At 38.5% G+C, this 19,017-nt stretch overlaps 1 long non-coding RNA gene across 1 annotated transcript; it reads left to right on the forward strand.

Annotated features, from left to right (window-relative positions):
* The first annotated feature begins 71 nt into the window (after positions 1-71).
* LOC149075583 (uncharacterized) lies at positions 72-6,830 on the forward strand. The gene is made up of 2 exons (XR_016194011.1): positions 72-161; positions 5,343-6,830. It is a non-coding gene; the product is annotated as an uncharacterized LOC149075583 (long non-coding RNA).
* Positions 6,831-19,017: the final 12,187 nt, after the last annotated feature.

Genomic DNA, 19,017 nt, shown 5'->3' on the forward strand with positions numbered 1-19,017 from the left:
ATATATATATATATATATATATATATATATATATATAAATTCTCAGCAAAAGAACTGGGAAAAAAGCACTTAGGTGTTATTGAAACCCTACGTGTTACTACACGGTGTTACTAACGTAAACAAGTTACTATTTTGTAGGATGAGATCAACTCATTACCTGTGTAAGTCGATGATTTCTTATTTATGTTTATTACTTGAATAAAAATTGATGTTTTTCGAGAAAAAATTGACAAAATGGGGATGAAAATAAATAGGGATCCAAGGGGGAAAAAAATTCTAGTATATGGTATGATTTGGCGACAAAAAGAAATTGTTTCGTCTCCAGACCGGATTTAGCACAATTTACGTGGGTTTCGGACATGCGCTTGAACTTGGGAACAGCTTTAGTATAATCCCTTTTTCGGCGAGGAAGAATGTCGCAAAGCATGCCGAAAAGTCGCCAAAAATGAAATGGAGTTGTACCACTATGTATGTGGCATGAAGAAATTATTTACAATCAGAACCGCAAGGTGATAACAATTTAATTATGACCCCATAAATTACTACTACTCCAGTTCTTGGTATATATCAATTGAACGAATAATTTATTAAAAACATAGCATGCACACTGATTGGCAAAACGATGAAACTTGAAACTGGTATGCGTGAAGGTAAAAAGCAAATAGGGAGCAAGCAAAGAATGAGTCGTCAACCACATTTTTAATAATTGCAGTTGTGTAACACCAACGTAATACAAGGTGCAATGATGAAACAGCAACATAATACATTTTTCACAGTGACACCTACAGAGTCGTGCTTTGGGACGTCTTTCTTTCCAAAGAAGAAGAATTGCCAACACATCAGTAAAAAAAGTATAATGCTACACAGTGTTTGCACGGTATTTACCATTGCGAAGTAGGAGGTTGCAACTTCTTTTTATTCAACTCCAGTCGAACAGCTCCCACATAAGAATTGAAAGGAGCACGGGGTTGGCCCAATTTAACATTCACTACATCCACTTCAATTATACAGGAGGTTACCTGGTCATTGGGAATGATGACTTTTTCAGCTCCCACAAATACATTCACGTCGTCTTGAGAGCTGCATATTGTCCCAATAATACTCAGACAAGGTTCAGAACCACGACTAGAAGGCTACACAAACTAATTTCAACAATTAAACTGATAGTCTCTGAGCTACATCAGTGAATCAGCCACGTCCTAACTGAGGTCAATGTGAATGCTGTGGTAGATAGGGTCATCTTAAAAGTATCATGAGCCCCGAGCCAAGTGGTTTTTCGGGGGCCCTACCTGGCAAATCCTAGAAAATTTAGACCAGATCTCATTTTTGTGAGACCCCCATGCGTTAAGACGGCATTGGTGGTAGACAAATTTATGTCCCAACTTCAGTCATCATGCGACGACACCTTGGGCTTCACACAGAAGAATAAGGCCCACATGCTTAGTTGGTGGACGCAAGAGCTTTGGAACGCAAGTTTCTGAAGGCACAGGGAGGATACCAAAGGTGCATCGAGAACCTCATATAAAAAAGCCAAGGCAAAATATATGCAGCTAGTGAAAAAGACGAGGGATACTTGTTGGGCGAACTTTTGTGCCGAGCAGAATTGCCCCTTTGGACCAGTGTGTTGCTCAGTCTTCAAGTGTCGAATCTCGCTGGAAATTACCATGCGTCAAATGGTTCAAAAGCTACAATCTTGGAAGCCGCCAAACTCCAGCTGAACACTATCTTCTCGGACCCCACAGACGATATAATCTTGGTATCGTGATCCAGTAATACTTCAAGTGGCGACCTCCCAATCTCGACATTTGAAGTGCTGCACATCGTGGAGAAATTAAACAATCGCAGGGCTCCTGGATTTGACTACATTAGTATCCCTATGTTGAAATCACTCTTCAACAGATATGCTGCAGAGATTACATTGATCTTCAACAAGCTACTAGAGATGTCTGTGCTTCAGCATCATTTCAAAATAGGTAAACTGCTTCTGTTCTTGAAAAAAGATTGGGACCCAGATTCCTCAAGGTCGTACCACCCGATATGCCTGCTGCCTATTCTAGGGAAGGTTTATGAAAAAGTGCTAGTGCAGAGAATCGTATTTCAATTGGAGAAGGTCAGTTGGCTGAGTCTTCTACTTTAGATTCAAAACTCATGGATCAGCTGAAAAAGCGATCGCTGTACTCCTTCCAGTTATTCGACAGAAGCATGTCCAGGGCCAGTTGACTGCAATAGTCTCTGTCTCTGTGGACATACTGTACATGGAGCCTTTGACTCCTTATGACACGATTCATTATCAATCAGTTCAGACGATTGCCTCTTCCTGAGAACTTGGTGTGTACAACAAAGCATTCTACAAGGTAGATGTATCACCATGACCGCTGATGGCCCCATTGCAGTCAAAGCCCAGCAGAAAGGATGCCCACAAGGCTCTTGCAGCGGTCCTCTTCTGTGGTCTGGTCCTGGACACTCTGCTTAAGCTTGATTGGGGATCACACATCCATATTCAAGCCTTTGCGGACGACCTGGTTTTTGTGATTTCTGGTGCTAATCATGACATCATCATTACTGAATCTCAGATGACGTTCAACAAACTGACTAGATGGCTTGGTGAGAATCATCTTGAGAAGACCAAGTTTCTTTGGCCCCCATCCTAAGGAAAATAAACCGCATATAATAATCGACAATAACCAAATTTTTGGCCTTAGAAGCAAATAAAGTATCCAGGAGTATATATATAGCAGGCTTAACTTTATACCACACTTGATGAAACAGATTGACAAAGTTCATGAGACTTCTGCAGTTGTTGCGAAGAGTGGCTGAACCATGGTGGAACCTCCGACAGAATTTCCGGAATATGCTTTACAAGTCTGTGGTGCAGCAGCAGTTATCCTATGGATGCGCTTCTTGGTATCAGGATCCTAGACAGAGGCAAAGAAATATAGCTCAAAGACCATTCCTACTTTATGTTTCAGGGACATACGTCACCACAGCCAACACTGTCTTATATGTAGTAACTGGAAATCCACCTCTCAGTAGCTTTCTTGATTATGAAGCACACAAAACATGACTGCTTCACTTTGATGAGGATATTGTGGTGGAAGCTAGACGACTGCGTGTAGCTGACTTAAAAAAATGCTCAAGACCTGGCCACAGCACCCAATTATGGACATAGCGGTAAACCAGATGATGCTATCCAATAGTAGTCTTGTGATTGTGCCTGATGCAAAACTGGTTTTTGGATGGCTTGAAGACTCCCGAAGAAACCAGAAGTGCATTTGTGGTTTTGCGGCAGGAAGATTTTCGTGAAGTATCTTGGAAGAGAAGATTTGCAGCTGAGAGCAGTGTCTCACTTATCGCGCGAGGATCTGTTGAAGACATGACAATGTAGTTAGAATTCCAATGCGACCAGACTCCTTATAAAGTTCAACGACAGGTCCTGTGGCACCATCATGTTTGGCTCAGAGAAAATATATTAGCGGTCACAGAGCACGGCCAATTTCTGTCTATTTAGAATGGTTTAAGCGCTCTACTCACTCTGCTTGTAATTGTGGAGCTTCTGGATCCCTCTGGCATTATGCAACACAGTGTCCAAAGACAGCCCAGTTCCACTTTGGTAAGATGCCAGAGTCTCATACCTTAGTCTGGAAAATAAGGAGACCCTTCGTAGTCCTACAAACTTCCATTGCCTGATAAGTCTTGCCAGATTTCTGGAGCAGAACTTGCATCAAATGCATGACAAAACCAGAGGAGCATGCGAACCGAGAGGAGGCACCGACCCGACGTATGTGCCATCAAGGAAGTGCTGCAGTCAGTTGAGGGAATATGACTTACAGTCAGTAGTAGTAGCCAAGACAGAGAAGTTACTGACGTCACATACCTGCCCTCACAAGAGTGCAGCAGTCAGGCGAAGACATACAACTGGCGTACCTATGACTACTGAAGACCGATGCTGACGATCGCACTGATGTGGAGCTGGACAATGTAAAAACATGGATGACTGTGATTAGCTCATCCACTGTGATTCAAAATTTTATATTCATTATTGACAACTATTAGATTTAGATTATTGACAATCATTCAATTAACTGATGTTTCAGAACTGAGGATGATTATGTTAGTGACATACAGCTGTTTTGCCGTAATTGAAGACTTGGCAACAAGAAAAAAACCATCGCAACTAGAAAATTTTTTATCAGAGCCTAAAATGTCTTTTACTTGATTGTTGAATTGGAGTCTAAGGATGAAAAAATTCTCTGATTTCATAGCAGTACATCTTCCAACGTGGGAAGGGGTCATTAACATTCCTCCCTATGCAAGCGGAAAAGGGGGAGCCTGACTGGCCTCCAGTTTGAGGGCCAGAGATGAACCCTATTTTTGTTTTTTGCACTATAAATTCCCATTGACGTCTTTTCCAAGGACCCTCAAATGATCAGTGATAGGCTAAGGCTACCTGAGCCTATCCTAACAGGGTTAAGAACTAACCGCTTTAGTTAAACGTAGGAATGGAGATCATGTCTCTCTCTCTCTATACGAGCAAGTTGTGATTATTTCTGAATTAATTTCGGGGGCGCTCAGAGCCATGCTACAAATTACTGTGAGCAACCACAGTATCCCTGCTTCGCCGCCGCTGCTTAAGTGACTCGGGGTGCTGTTCCAGATCATTCATTAGAGGTTCTGTAACGAATATCATCACATCTGTCTGGTTTCTAAAGTTCTAGGTCATTCAAGCAGCCCGTTGCGCATTTCAAGATCGCTTAAGTGACTTGCTGTGCTATTCCAGATCACTTAAGTGACTTGCTGTGCTATTCCAGATCACTTAAGTGACTTGCTGTGCTATTCCAGATCACTTAAGTGACTTGCTGTGCTATTCCAGATCACTTAAGTGTCTTGCAGTACATTTCCAGATCACTTAAGTGTCTTGCAGTACATTTCCAGATCACTTAAGTGTCTTGCAGTACATTTCCAGATCACTTAAGTGTCTTGCAGTACATTTCCAGATCACTTAAGTGTCTTGCAGTACATTTCCAGGTCAATAAAGCGGCAGCCCGCGACATGTTTACAGATCACTTAGGTGACCCCATGGCACAGTTCCAGAGCACTTAAGTCACCCCATCATATTTACAAATCATGTAAGTAACCTACGGTGCTGTTCCTGATCACTTAATTGAGGGGCCCGAACACGTGATCAAATAAATAAAGTGGCCTCACACTCTCTGAAAGATTGAGCACCCTTGTTCTACTGTATTATTTTTCTTTTTTTATAGTAATCCATTTCTTTAAGATGTTTTCCATTATTATTCGCTGCTATAAATTAAAAAAAAAATGCTTTCCATTTATTCTTTTAGGTTTATAACATTGATGCTGATCATTATGTGGCAAGAATACCCCCCTTCCCGATGACTGTCATAAAAGCTGTTGGCTATGGTAATAAGTGGTAAAGTGATTAGTTTGTACAGGGATTACCACGTGAAACTTGATGTTGAATCAAAACGTCAAATGCATATCAACGAAGAGAGTTATAAAAAGTATTATTTTGTTAATCACGCATAGCTATATGTTTATCAGTTCACAGTTGTTAGAATATAAACATAATGCAGTGTTCTGATCATGAGAGTGCGCCTGTTGATACAGAAGAACTATCAGCGGAACATAAAATCGATGCAGCTCGTTCTATGAAGGAGTCAGTGAACACGTGCCTGAAAGAGGAATACGGTGATAAAAATCCATATCGTTGCGTTCTATGTTCCAAACGATTCTCCTGCAATGGCCACCTCATCAAACATAGTCGAGTTCATAGTGGGGAGAAGCCATTTGAATGCACGATGTGTGGGAAGATGTTTACTCAAGGCGGCCATCTTAAGACACATATGACTATCCATACAGGTGAGAAACCATTTCGGTGCGATCTCTGTGGGAAAACTTTTTCCACGCATACTGGTCGAAAACGGCATAGCCGTATCCATACAGGTGAGAGGCCATACGAATGCCACATATGTCTCAGGGCTTTCATTGACAAGTGCCATCTAAAAGAACATTCTCTTAAACACGAAGAAGAAGGCCAACAATTCGACTGTCACAGGTGCCTGAAAAGTTTCATGAAAAAAAGTGCATTCAACAGTCACATGAGAGAACACAAAGAAGAGCTATCGTGGATGTGCGGGATCTGTAAAAACACTTACTATCTGAAAGGTAGCCTGAATCGACACTTCCACAGGTTTCACAAAGGCATGGATTCCAAATTATATAAAATTTCATTGAAAATGCAATCAGGAGGGAAAAACAAACATTTTGAGATCAAAACTGAAACGGATGAGAAAATTATAGGCCTACCTAATCATGTCGAAGAAGGGAAACTGGGAAAAACGAAACAACTAGAAGAGAATGACTCCTTGGCTGAGAGTGAAGAAATATTACCCAATATTTAAAAAAACTTGCCTTATATAATGATCTGATATTGATCATTATATAATTGTGATATGTTATGTTACATGTACGAAACAATACATTATTTTTATGAACAAGTTTGCATATAACGTGCCAAATCAGCATCTTTAAATTCTTGATAGTATTTGTATCAAACATTGATAGTTGCTCAAGCAAGGATGTATGTTATATCATTTCGGAACTAGGGCGGAGTAGGAGAGGGGGAGTCGAAATGGATGCTTGCTCTTGACTGATGGAACATAGTATATAGTTGCATAAGTTATCCTTGTATTGGAGAAAGGAAATGGTTTTTATATAAAAATGTACTGCACATACTCGTCTATAAGCCGAACCCCCCCTCCCCCAACACACACACACTTAAAAACTGCTGAAATGGCTAAAAATTTAAACCTTGTGTATAAGTTGACTCAAAAATTTTATGCATTATAGAGAAAAAATGTTTAGAAATGTTAAAAAATGTTAGAGAAATGATGTTTATCAGATATAGATGTCACGATGAAAAATAATCAAAGGCCTTCGGAATCTTCCTTTTCCTCAAGAAAGCATGGGTGCATAGCCAGATATGGGGGGGGGGGGCTGACATGCTCATTGGAAGGTTACAGTATTACTATTGAAAAATACATAGAAAAGACAACACTACTGAAAGACGCTAGCTATCCAACTTAGATCCTTTATTTATGGATGTAGAAACCGAACTAAATAAAATACAAACTTTCTTTCTCACCTAGTGGCAGTGAAGTGATATAAGTGCCATCTGGCGGTGATGATGAATATAATAAATGTTATATGTATAACATTTAACACTCCCCATGATTGGAATTCCAAAATTACACATAATCATGAGAATAAATTGTACTTATTATACAAAAGAGAGTAATTCTACATATTCAATACAATTATTTCTGTACAATTTCAACAATGTATATTCATACATGAAATGCAAATCGTTAAATGAATCTGAATAAACACAATGATAACATACTCTTATTGGACAGGAAGAATACAAATATGTATCACATTTCTCTTCATGATTTTTGCCATTTGATAATTTCAAATTAACAACTCTTGCTTTGTTGTCGCTACAATGAAACACTTCAGTAATTCTACCCCTTAACCATTGAGAGCTTGGTATCTTCTTTGATTAACACCAGGGTGCCAATTTTGACATCATTCTTTTCGAATTGCCATTTATTACGCTGTTGTAAATTGTGTATGTAGTCCTTACTCCATAAATTCCAAATTTGCTGTTTAGCCTTGGCAACCCTCTCTCACCTTGACAGTCTGTTGTCACAAAGATTTAGAACTTCAGACTTCATTGTTATGGGTCTACCTATCAAAAAGTGCCTTGGGGTTAGGACTTCAAAATTATCAGTGTCTGATGACAAGGGAGTGAATAGTCTGAAATTTAAGACTCCCTCTATTTCAGTTATGAGTGTTAGGAATTCTTCAAGGTCAAGTTTAGCATTGCTCACAACAAATTTCAAATAACATTTAAATGACTTGACCCCTGATTCCCGTATTCCACCAAAGTTCGGGGAAATAGGAGGAATAAATTGCCAGTCAACAGCTTCTCCTGAGAGATATTCAACTAGAAATTTATCGAATGTTTCACCATGTTGTAAAGTTTTTTCAACTCTGCACAGGTATCTATACAATTTTTGGCATTGTCTGAATATTTTGGAAATTTTCCCTCTTCTACCAAAGAAACGTTTCAAACTGGCGATAAAACCCTTAGAGGTCAGATCGCTTACGAAGTCAAGGTGTATAGCTCTGGTACATAAACAGATACATATACTTTATTCAAAATTCCCTTTGTTTGGTTCTTGAATGATCAAAAAAATGGCCCACAGAAATCCACACCTGTAATGTTAAATGGATACATGTGTGTCAAATGTTCTTTTGGGAGATTTCACATTATTTGTTGAGCTATTATGGGTTTGTTTCCAAAGCAAGTGAAGTATTCATGTACTTGCTTTTTACACATGCATTTGCCATTAAGAGGCCAAAATTTCTGACGCACATGACATAATACAGCTTGTGAACCAATATGTAAATATTCCAAATGATAATATTTCAATACAATCAGAGTGAATGAATTATTCGCTACTCGGAAATTTAGCATTCAAATTTACATTAAAATTAGCTAATCTTCCTCCAACTCTAAGTATACGGCATCGTCAATAAAGCAGTTCAACGATGCTAATTTGCTATTGCCTGCAACAGGTTTACCCTTCTTAATGTTGCTACCTCTTTTTTTTAAACTCACTTCTCTGAACAATCTTTACTAGAAAATTCTCGGCATAGGCAATTTCCTCTGATGTCAACGAACCACTCCTTGTTTTCTGATATTCCATATGAACCTGAAAATATAACTACATATTCTAAGAATGGTAGTATACCTGTTACTTGCATTAATAATATGGTGGTATATTGGATTATTATACACAACAGACAACTGATCAGTGTCACCATCATCATCACATATTTGGTGGATGACAAATTCTTCTGAAACAACTTCATTGTTGTTTTCAGGCCATAGATCTGGTTCACATGCTAATCATGAAGGACCATGCCACCGTACATGGTCAGTTGCTAGACAAAACACAGTCACACCATGGGTAACTTTGTCCACAGGATTATCTACTCCAGGACAATGCCACTGATCTAGAAAGGTTTTCTCTTGAATTTCAGCTATACTATTTTGCACAAAAGTCTTCCATCTGTGTGAACAATTCTTTATCCAATGGAGTATGACGAGAGAATCTGTCCACAAGTTCACCTTTGCATGTGAAAAGTGTGCTTCAATGTTGAAGATCAATCGTGCGCCTAAAACTGTAGCCATCAGTTCCAGATGTGGCAGTGGCAGTTTTTTCAGCGGTGTCACTCTGACTTTCGCCATCACCAAAGAAGCACCAGGATTCTTGGATTCCCAAAACTTCACGTACATAACTGCTCCATATGCATGTTGAGATGGGTCACAAAAACAGTAGTTTGAGATTCCTGTCATGAAAACTTATCTCCATTACCAGTGTTGAATCTATATCTTCTGAAGATCTAGCAGTTGAATATACCAGCTGTTCCATTTGATCCGGATATTTTCCAGGAATGATGCCATCCCAGTCGATTCCAGCCAGCCACAAATTCTGGAACATGATTTTGTCATCTTGGATGACAAATAGACTTAGAAATCCTAATGGTTCAAATATTCTTGATGAAGCTTGCAAGATACTTCACGTCATTTGTCTGTTTGACGTTATAAAATCCACGATATCTTGTGCTGTGAAGGTGAAAATGTCCTTCATAGAATTCTGCTAGAGCCCCAGAACTTTGGAATGAGACTCAGAATCAGGCAGTCCAAAATTCACAAAATTATTTTCAGTCTCGAATTTCTTTCTGATAGCATCCAAATTAGAGTTCATTTAGTAAGAGTCATGGAAGCTTTTCCCATGAGAAAAAGTTTGTTTCATGGTACACTTTTAGAGTTTCTTTTTCTGAGTGAGCCCTGCATATGAAGTCGTCAACATAGAGGTATTCACTCAATAATTGAATGGTATCCGGATACAGTTTGTTGAATTTTTTCAAATGATGTTTGATGCAGGCACTCAGTCTGCAAGCCACAAAAACCTCATGACATCTTGATCTTGGGGACGCACTGAAATCTGATGAAAAGCCTTCTGTATGTCAACAGTCAATGAAACTTGATACATCCTGAAATTTAATAGAATCTTTAAAAGTTCAGGAACTGTTATGTTTTCTTTCCTTCGAAGACGTATCAAACCCAATCTTTAGTTTTTTGGAACTGTGGTCTTCCCGAATCACAACACGATGAGGTAAATAGAAAGTTCTATTTTCAGCAAATGCTTCTGGTTACACCGTTTCAATAACTTTCTCCATCCTTTAATTTTCAATAACACTTTTATAGTCATCGAAAAACTTCGAGTCGGCCTTGAATTTTTCCACAAGTTTCAGAAAGCGTCTCTCGGCATTTCCATAGTTATTGTGAAGAACAACGTTTTATTTTTTCCGTGGTAGAGCTACTTCATATCTGTCATCTTGCAAAGTGATCGAAGATGCAAACAGTTCTAATGCGCCTTGGTCTTCTTTTTTTTTTATGCGGATAGAATCCAACTCCCATAATGATTATAATGTTGATAACTCATCAGCAGCCACCATGTTAACACAAACACATTAAGATAGCATGTTCTTTATGGAGGATTTTTCTTATAAACACCAACCGAACAAGGTGTTCATGGCTAAGTCAGCATCTTTAACTGCTGCCACAATACAACTGCTGATTCTTTTCCAGCTGATTCCACCCCCACCGGTTCTTGCAGAGAGATCCCCAAGTTATGGAGTTCTCAAACATCTGCGAGTCAAGCAGTCATATCCCAGCCCGTGATGATGGGAGCTTCCACTACTTGAACTTCCAGTGTTATAAAGTTTGTAGGGTTGGCTATGTTGTATAAGGTCAGCTTCACTTTTTGTCGCCACCATTGTCTCCCATTTTTTTGTCTCCAAAAGTATGGAAGTTCAAGTTGGCCTGACCTCTCACTGGGAGATTTAATTTCTTCAAAATGTCTTCATGAATTACGGAAATTTGACTGCCTCCGCCAATTAAACATTTCACAATGTAGCTTTTACCCTTGTTCTTCCATTGCATAAACCGTTTGTAAAATAACGTCTGATCTGTTACGTGCCAACGTATTTTGAGACACTCCCGACAGATTTTTTTTTATACATGCTATCTGTATCAGCTCGCAGGGTGGGGGGGTCATGGCTTCCCTGATTTGAAACACACAATTTCATGATGCTTTCTTCTGCAAATTTTGCAATTCTGTCTTTTGCTCTTACACTCAGATGTAAAATGTTGTTGAGCAAAACACAGATCTTTTCAACACTCAGCTCTTCACATTCAAATTTAATGCAATTGTCTTTTTTGGAAAAAATACAAGTTGTATTGACAGCTGTCAGAGCTGAAGCACCGAGTACATTCAGTTTGAAACGATTGCTTTCTTTATATCGGGTTTCATTTGAGCATATCTTGTCACTGAACATGTTTGTTCACGGAATTTGCGACCTCACAACAGTTTATTTCTCTAGTCAAAAATTCAATGAGCTCCCTGATATCAAAAGAATTTCCATTTTTATGATTCCGATTAAATTCATAATTCAGTTCGTGTGGAAGTTTTGTAAGAATTATCGAACAAAGTAAATTTCCGTAACTCCCTGCAGTCACGTTCAAGGACTCCAAGCTTTGTATGTGAGTTTCGCATTCATCAAAAAATTTCCTTAACACTGACATTCGCCAAATTTGTCACTGGGTCAATAGCAAGAAGCTTATTCATATGAGAACTAATTACCATGTCTTGCCTGCTGAATCTATCTCGCAAAATTTCTGTTGCCAAATCATTATTTTGATCACTCATCTTGAGTGATCAGAATTATGATGAGTGATCAGAAGCCAGAGCATTATCTCCTAGTAAGGATTTTAAGTATGCAAATTGCTTGGTTTTTGTAAACTATCATTGCTATGAATGCAATTTTCAAATAAATTCCAGAAATCTAGGAACTTTCTTGGTTCCCCATAATAAGTGTCAATTTGAAGTCAGGGTACTTTCAGCACTTTCCACGCAGGTTTTGCAATGGTTCTGGAATTGGCATTTGGAGCTCTTGAATCATGTGCTGAAGCTCTGGAATGGGGTATTGAATCCTGCTTTGTTCAACACGCTTGATCGGTTGCACCAGGAGCTGCTGGATCCTTCCTTTCCATATCACGACCCGGTCTTGATATTCTTGACTTTGAATGATTTCGGCTTCAAATTCTTCATCATCAACTTTGAGTTTGATATCTGCATGCAGTTTTTCCAGTTCCCAATTTTTTCTTCTTTCGGAGCATCATCCATTAATATTACTTTGATCCTCGAAAGCAGTTTGATTGTCAGCTGTCTGACAACTGATCGTTTCTTTTTCAAATTGTCTAATTTCATCTCATCCAAAGTTCAGTAAATTCAATATTCAATCGGAAACTTCGATTCAAAAGTCCTGATCCAGGATTTTGGCACCAATGAAAAATATATCGAAAAGACAACACTACTGAAAGATGCTAGCTATCCAACTTAGATCCTTTATTTGTGAATGTAGAAACCGAACTAAATAAAATACAAACTTTCTTTCTCACCCAGTGGCGGTGATGATTAATATATAATAAATATATAACTGTACATATAACATTTAACTATGTTAACAGGTGGGAGGGCAGAGGGAGATATTCACTACCCACATCGTTCACTATACAAAGGAGTGGGGGGAACAAATCACCCTTGGTAATAAAGGTATAATTTGCTCTCACCCTTTCTATTTGTGGAGTCTGTATCCCCTTGTGCATGGTGGGTGTGCAATGTGTCTTGGCTCCTGGCAGGATATATAAACTGGGGTACTTTTTGTTGTTGGGATAGATATCTTTTTGGAAACACCTTTCACGCTTGGACATCTTCATACATCATGGCTCAGGACCTTTTAGTGCAGTGTTTCTCAACTGCTAGGCCCTGGCATCATTCGTACCGGGCTGCGAATGATCAGCCGTTTAATTTTTCCTCATTCATTTTCCATTAGTCTTGTTTGACTGAGCCTTCCACTAACAAAATTGAATGAAACTGAGCCACAGGCTTGCCAAGGCTGAGAATCACTGTCCTAGTGCTTTGATGAATCTTAATCATTCATTCAATCATTCTTCAAATTTGCCATCCTGGGCTATAGCCCATCAAGCTTCTCTCCCTGCAAATAAGCGTGTATATGCACCAAAATAACACAGCTGTGTCGTGAGGTGCATTTGAGCAGAAATTGTCTTCAAAATCAGTCTCTCAAATAGAACCAGCATTGAATTGCTTGTTTTCATTATTAATTTGAAAAGGAAAAAAGAAAAATCATACTTTAAAAACATTACATTACACCGGGCTTGACAAATCCCAGACACCAGATTGGCATGAGGGATTAAAAAATTGCTGTTGGCACATAAAATTCTCTATGTGTGATTACTATCTCAGGCAAAAGAAATATGCTTAGGTTCCTAAAATATTTGGGTGACACCTAGATTTTTTTTTCTTCTCAATTTGTCAAAAAAGCCTTGCATTAAACATAAAATTCTTGTTTCGCAGTCTGCTACACGATTTATAAAAATGGTTTTTATCAATTCAATAAAATAAATAGGGACATGATTCATTCAATTCAGTTATATATCTATGTCTCTACTGCAGGGCTTGAAAAATCCCTGGTTGCCAGGGTGACTAAAAAAATTGCCATTGTGGGTCATGCCTGAAATTTTCTATGACTATCTTGAGGTCTAAGGACAAATTTTCAAAATTTATGTGACCGTTTCTAAAAAAAAAATCACCTGGTCCTTGAAAAAGCCTTAAAAAAAATGTTCTTTTTTAAATAAAAAATTGTGCTTGGTTTCTAGAAACTTTGACCGATTTATTTTAAGATTTATCCTGATCTACCATATATTGAGAATGTGGTATGGAGCTGAAGATAGATTTGTTTTGTAGCATGTCAATCTAGCTGCTGCAGCGAGGTTTTGTGAGCATCGTGCTGGATTCTCATTGTGGGGATTCAGGTTTGAATCCTGTTAGTAACACAGTGGTGGTCTGCTAAAGCTGATTTTCTAACTTTGAGGCTTGAATACAAGCCGATCTCCTATCCAAAAAAAAATCTCCTCACAGAGAGCAAGCAGAACTGCACAACACGATACTTATTAAACATTAGGGTTGGTACATCCTGAAAAAACTGAGAAAGGAGGATGCTCTTATAGTAACGTCACCTTTCCGGATTTTCACAACAGATGGCACCATTATTCTGACCAATAAAACTGGCTACAACTATAATTTTAACAAACTCTTGAAACAGAAATAATTCTGGAAATTTCTATGGCTATTCAATCAATGGAAAAAAAACCCCACAAAAGCACTCATATCAATGAAGAGATATGTGTCTCAAATTGGTGAAAAAATTCTGGAAACCTGAAAAGGAGGACAAAAGGGAAAAACGAAACATAGGACGTCTGGTAGCTCTGCATAAGGGGCCATTCAAGTATTACGTAAGCAGATTTTCAGCCATTTTTGACCCCCTCTCCCCCCCCCCCCGTCAGCAGCTTAGAATATTTCATATCTTCAAAAGGGGGTGGTTCGTGGCGTAAGCAACCTTCAAACCCCCCTCATGCTGACGATATAATACTTGAATGACCCCTAGCATGAAAATTCAGTAATTTACCATTTTGAACTCAGAATATCGCTGCAGTGGTGGTTGGCTGAAGTTGGTTTTCTGCTGTTCCCAACTTCAAGGCACGAATGCAAGCCGATCTCCCCGTTAAAAAGTCTCGCCACAGAGAGCAACAGGCCTATGTTACAATTATTCATTCTCACAAAAATTAGAACTTTGCCTGGTTTTAATTTATACAAAAAATCAACACGTTTTTAAGACTAATAAAATTTAATTGGTCGAATGGTCCAAAAATTGAATGACCATTCGACCAATTAAATTTTATTTGTCTTAAAAGTGTCAATTTTTTATATAAATTATTCATTACACTTCACTCACTATGAGTTGAGAAAAAACTCAGTTTAAAAAATTGATTGCAGATGACAGCACAATACATAACAATCATTACACAGGAACAAACTTCATGGAAGGTTCACTATTCATGCACACACATTCCAACATGTACCAATTCGTTAGAAGTTCCACAGAGAAATATGGAAGAGGTGCATGTCTGGTTTAGTAGTAGCATTTTGGCCCCGGGTCACTCGAATTTATAAAATGATTCTTTTAATGCATCAAATGCATAGCAGTAGTATTGAATCTGGGAAAACATGTTTCACTGTTCTAACCAGGGTTTAAGCTGGATAAAAAATTTCTTTCGCAAAAAAGCGAAAATGGGAGGAAAAGCTTTAACAAAATGCTACGATGATAAGGGGCCATTCAAGTATTACGTCAGCAGATTTTTAGCCATTTTTGACCCCTCCCGCCTTGTCAGCAAAACACTGACCCCATCCACCCCTTGTCAGCAAAATTTAGTTAGCAGCTTAGAATATTTCTTATCTTCAAAAAAGGGTGGTTGATGACGTAACCTACCTTCAAACCCCCCCCCCCCGATGCTGACGTAATACTTGAATGACCCCTAATGTAATGAGTGATGGTTGGATGTCTACTCATTGCCTACCTCCTGTACGCATTTTTGCAAAAGTGGTTACTACTTTTTTCGAATTCTACGATTTTCTTTCGCATTTTGCGAAAAATGCGACCGTAGCTTAAACCCTGGTTCTAACTGAATATGGCAGTACAGATTTATTGACCCCAGGGCTTTCATTTTTTTTTTAATTTAAGCATTTTTCTAAGTAAAGTAGCTATTTTCTCAAAATAGTCAGCTGGCCACACTTAACCCTCAGGCCATGGGTTGAAGATCTCAGCCCTAAAGGAAATGGTTTAGTAATAGTATACCGTCCACAATCTGTTATAAGAAGCATGTGCACAGTAGATAAGATTGGTGGTCATAGTGACGGACTCTTATCGCAAGGATTCGGGTTCGCACCCCACCATTGCCACAGTAGTTGGTCGGCAAAAGTTAGTTTCCTGTGATTCCCAACTTTGAAGTGAAAATGTGAGCTGATCTCCCCATTAAAAAGTCTTGCCACAAACAGCAACAGGCCTACAACCATACAATTATCCAATCATTACGCTTCACTCATAGAAAAACTGGTGGTAGATGACAGCATTACACAGAAACAAAACTTCATGTCAGGTTTCACTACACGCACATTCCCGCATGTACCAATTCGTTAGAGGTTCCGCAGAGGTGCATGTATGGTTCAGTGGTAGTAGATAAGATACTCAATTAAAGTACTAAAGGATTTTTAGAGGGGTCACGACTTCAATACCCGGTTTGTCCTTGTCAGAAACCTTCCTGATGGAGGGTACAACAAAAACGACGGCATGACTACAGAAAATGATCACTACTGCAGGGAGTCCCGCACTGAGGGATTAGCACACCAACCTCTCTGTGCGTATAAAAAAGACTGCAGTTCGGAATTGGCAATAAATTGTAGGCCCCAGTCTAATTAGCACTTGTGTGCAGAAAATGATTGTGGTGCCACAAAAATGATCAAATATAAGAAGCAATGTAACAGAGACAAAAAAAATAATGTTGCTCAATTTTATTTCCTTGAAAATTTATCAAGTCAAAAACGGTATTGCATGGTGAGAATAACGATGGAAAAAATAGTGCACAGAATTAAAGATAATCTTCCAAATGATTTCTAATTTATAACATATGAGAAAATTTGGATGTTCTTTTCTTTCTCGATGATATAAACATAATAAAGCAACGCTAATAATGTACGCAGTCTGTTCAAAAAGTTACAGGATAGATTCATTCTCGATTGTGCTAGTGCGTGCAGCGATTTAGTTTTTGTGGTGAAAAAATCCTATGTGAATGTTTATTTTTTAAAGCACTTGTAGACAGTCGTTAACCCTCAGTGTTATATTATGAAAAGGTGGGATACCCATATGGCTACTCAGTGTATATATAGGCGGCGGGTCATGTCTCTGATGACATGAGCCACAGAGCACACATTCCTTGATTTACACCAATAATACACCCTCTTCTTATTTTCAGTTATGGTCCTGCGAGTAACTAAAGGCTCATATACACTATCAAGCAGAACTTGTAAGGCAAGACCCCTCCCCTTTCCGGAGCCACTTTAATCCACTCTTGGGTACACAAACTTCCTTTGAAAAATCAACTCCCTGTGATCTGGTTCGAACGACTCAAAAAAGGATTAGTTCATTATTTTAACACTGTACAAATTGGGCTACTGAACAACCAATTGCAAATGCTTGTGGGGGAATGGACATGTATTGGATGGATGCATCAATGGACATTGAAGACCTGCAATATAAGTGATGAGATTAAGAGCTGCAAATACTGTTTTAACAGTTGTGTTTTTGTATGACTATAAATTTGCATAAAAACACAAGAAATATGCTAAGTCATAGTTGAAAAATCGAAAACAAAAGTAGGAGGCAAGTATTTTTTGGGACGAAAGACGTCACTCTTCCTTGTTAATACGACAGATACAGGAAACTGGCTAAGTAAGGAGATATCAATGTTTCATGAAAAAAAAATTCATCTCTGCCCTCGTGGGGACACGAACCCTGATCTCTCGTTTGCCGGACGAGTACTCTACCAACTAAACTATGAAGACAGAATTTCCTCTCCTCGGAGAGATGAATTTTCCTTTCCTGAAATATTGATATCTCCTTAGCCAGTTTTCTGTATCTGTCAAAGTATTTTTTGGCTAGAAAAAAAACAGCACAAAACCAATTTTTTTCTCTTGACTTTTTTGGTGACCCTTTTTCTAGTTGGTAGGTTGACTCACCCAGGACTGGGATGGGGGAGACAACTGCCATGGGCAGCAAATTTGAATGAAAATAATCTAATAAATTCATCAAATTTTTCAGTGGTAGGGCGAAATCATGTTTGCTCCCCCTCCCGAAAAAAACAAAACCATAGTAACGACACTGCACACACACTTTCTGAAAATTGACAAATTCCCAATATAAGGTATACACTATTTAGCAATTATTTCTTTTATCATCAGACCAGATTTGGAGCTATATTGATAGGGTCACCAGTGTACAATGAAATAAGAACACCTAAAAACAAGTGACAGAGGTTGAAGTTGGTGATACACATAACTGCCTTGTAGTAGATGGAACCTTTCAGACAAAAGTAATCATATAATGGGAATTTATCTGAAAATTTAGTGCTGCTTTTGTGGGTGCCAATTTATAACCACATGTAAAAACATATTAGACGTCAATTCTATTTTTTTAGTTGAACTGGTGCCTGTGGGATCTGTCAAGTTCCAGGACACAATACGCGAGAATTGAATCAGTCGCACCAGAGTATTTGTATATAGTTCAATTATGGGCCCAAAAAAGACTCGCCATCTACCCCTGTATTTCCCTAAAAGGGAAAATGGGTTAGTAATGTTTAAATATGCGAAAAAAAATGTTACACGAGATACTATATTGCCCCTCCCCCACCAGAAACATGAATGTAAATTTCTAAAATGTGGGAAATGACATTTGAATTATAATGAAATAATTAAGGAAAGTTTGCCTTACCATGTACGAGTGTTATTTCCCTAAAATGCCTTGTAACGTGTGTCAAAAGAGGCTAAACATGTTTCTGGTAAAACGCAGCAAAATAAGAGATCCAACCAGTTGATAAAACCAAAAAAGTGAAAATTTGGACATTCATTCTTCTAGTATGGGAAGGGGGAGACGATATAATAATTGCCAACTTTTTGGCAATGAATGAGCATGAATCCAAATTCTATAAAAAATAAATTCTAAAAAGGATTTTGAAAAAGCAATGTGGGGATTTTTTTTATAAGAAAATAAGAGTTGTGGGAAGTTTTCCCATTTACAAAAATGGGACATCCTGCAAGCCAGTGCCGATTACAAGAAGTCACCAATCATTGCCCAACCAGCAGGTTAAATTAATTCTGTTAATTTTCT

This window comes from Pholcus phalangioides, unplaced genomic scaffold (genome assembly GCF_987345545.1).
Source record: "Pholcus phalangioides strain wild (caught in Gottingen) unplaced genomic scaffold, Ppha-v1.0 ptg000015l_1, whole genome shotgun sequence".
NCBI classification, from domain to species: Eukaryota; Metazoa; Arthropoda; class Arachnida; order Araneae; family Pholcidae; genus Pholcus; species Pholcus phalangioides.